The sequence below is a fragment of the Montipora foliosa genome, chromosome 9 (assembly GCF_036669935.1).
Source record: "Montipora foliosa isolate CH-2021 chromosome 9, ASM3666993v2, whole genome shotgun sequence".
Taxonomy (NCBI): Eukaryota; Metazoa; Cnidaria; class Anthozoa; order Scleractinia; family Acroporidae; genus Montipora; species Montipora foliosa.
This window is the reverse complement of record NC_090877.1, coordinates 34105643-34108142: the sequence shown is the minus strand read 5'-3', so window position 1 is coordinate 34108142 and position 2500 is coordinate 34105643.

Genomic DNA, 2500 nt, shown 5'->3' with positions numbered 1-2500 from the left:
CGCACCGCAAAGAGCGTGTTCCTAGTACGGCCGTACGGCTTTTTCCGGCCCTCCTCGCGCTAATGCGTACGGCCCTCGTACGAGGATTTTCCCAGTAGTTTTACAATGAAAGCGCGCGCGGGTATGATAAAAACCAGATTGCCATGCATAAACTCCGATCAGGAAATCATCGCCTTCATATTGAAAAAAAAAGCATAGTGCACGAAAGACCCCTAAAACTTTGAAATCGGAGTTTCCCCGCAATAAAAAGGAAACTAAGGATAAAAGTCATTTTCGACTCCTTTGTAATTATTTGTATAGTTTGCGTGTTTTATTATGCAATGAAATAACTGACAAATAAACCCAGTTTAAAGTGTTCGATACTCAATCAAAATTTTATTTCTTTTAGCTTTGATCTTTTTGTCCGGCTGTAAAAAAGCTGTCGCACATTCTTATGAAATTGATTACATGACGACAAAATTTCTTTAATCTTTGATCTTTAATTTGTATAATTGCCTATAGCAAGCTAATCCGGCAATGGGCGGTCAGACATGAACATGTCATTCTCGTCACCAGAGCCTAGGGCCGGGTAGAAACTCTATTTAGGAGAACATGCGCCGTAGGGTTCTTATAGCCAAAAATTGGCTATTTGAACTTTACTGCGCCTGCTCACTCCTCGAGCTAACATGAATGCACCAATTAGAGACGTTTTTGATTGTTCTTCACGAAAACCAATGAGAAGACACTTTGTTCCAGGGTTCCCCAGAGCTCTTCTCTCTCTCAGTCAAGAGAAAAGCTCTGGGGTCGAGATTGTGTACATGTGCTCATGACCATGACAGCGAGGGAGAAAATAAAAAAAAATAACACTAAGAAAAATACATCATTAAAAATAGTTAATATTAATAAGGTAAATGATTACAAATAGTAAGTGAAGCCACATTGGGAGGGGAGGCAGGGGAGGGAGGGAGGGAAAAGATGATCCAAAGACGGCCATAGGAAAGGAGTACAGGGAAGAGAGTGAGGAAGAGTGAGAATACGCCTCACAGAAAATGTCTGAGCTTGGGAAAGCCCGCTGTTAATATCGAACGAAAGGCATTACCTTTGTCAGCGCATACAGAAGCCGGGGGGTATGGCATTCCATAGTCAGAAATTTCAACTGTCTCCTCCCTAACCCTACGGGGTCATATGTTGCGTACTGGCTCGCGGTAACGTAGGGAGAGGCTGACACACGTAGGCCATTTGGAAATGGTATTTTGACGTTTCCCATTTTGATCATAATTGTCGGAGTAGGGATGGCGCAGTGGTGAGAGCACTCGCCTCTCACCAATGTGGCCCGGGTTCGATTCCAGACTCGGCGTCATATGTGGGTTGATTTTGTTGGTGCTCTTCTTTGCTCCGAGAGGTTTTTCTCCTGGTCTGACTCTGGTTTTCCCCTCTCCACAAAAACCAACATTTGATTTGATTTGAGTTTCTTTCGTTAGTGTCCCCAGTTATTACTCTTGTGCTAAATCCATTGACACTTAAATAAAGTTATTATTATTATTATTATTATTATTATTATTATTATTATTATTATTATTATTATTATTATTATTATTATTACTATTAGATCCTCCTAGGTGTTTCTAGCCGATAATCTTGCCACCCTAAGTTGGATATCATTGTAGTAACACCACTGGTTCGATTATAGTCGTTAAAAACAAAGAAGCCTGCGCGACGCTGAACGAATTCTACGCAATTAATACCCTTCTGTGTCTATGGAGACCAGGCAACAGAGCGGTCTTCACACAATGGGCGGACAAGGGTCAAGTAGGCCTGTTAGGATTCTCAAGTTGCTTTCTGAAATTAAACAAAATTTCTTAATTGGTAATGCTTTGTAAAGTAAGGCTCGAGGTGCTGTTGCTGTTCTGCCGAGCAGAAATCAATTCATTGCTTTAGCACAACAGTAGCACATCAGTCGAGTCACTTGAAACCAAGTGGCGGCAACCTGGGCTTGGTCTTGCTATACGGCAGTAGCACGATTTGGTTCATAACGTCGTGCCAAATTGTAAATGCCATGTAAATACATCACAAAACTTTGCCCAGCCGATTTTTAAGAGTGGCTTATCCTCAGTGCTGCACAAGGACTGGAAAAGATGGCAGCCTTGCGTCTATTAGGGACCTTTAGATTCTAGAACGAGGACGAGAACGAGTACGAAATTTGACTACCTGTTTTTAGCGAAAGTACTTTAAAAATGTACAACCTGGACGATTAAACTTACTCTTTTTAGCAGCATAGGTTGCTCAGTTATTCTTATTGCTGGTAACTGAGCCTTTTCCTGATCGAAAAATGCAAAAACTACTAATTTGTTGTTGACCAGTTTTGACACGGCGACCTTTTTGGGAAACCTCGTACTAAAATGACGGCGCTTGTTTGTGAGTGCTCATTGTTGTTCTATGAGAAAATCTCGTACTCGTAGTCGTTTTCGTCCTAGAATCTAAAGCTCTCTGATAAGAGAAACCAGCTTGTCAGGTTTCAAAG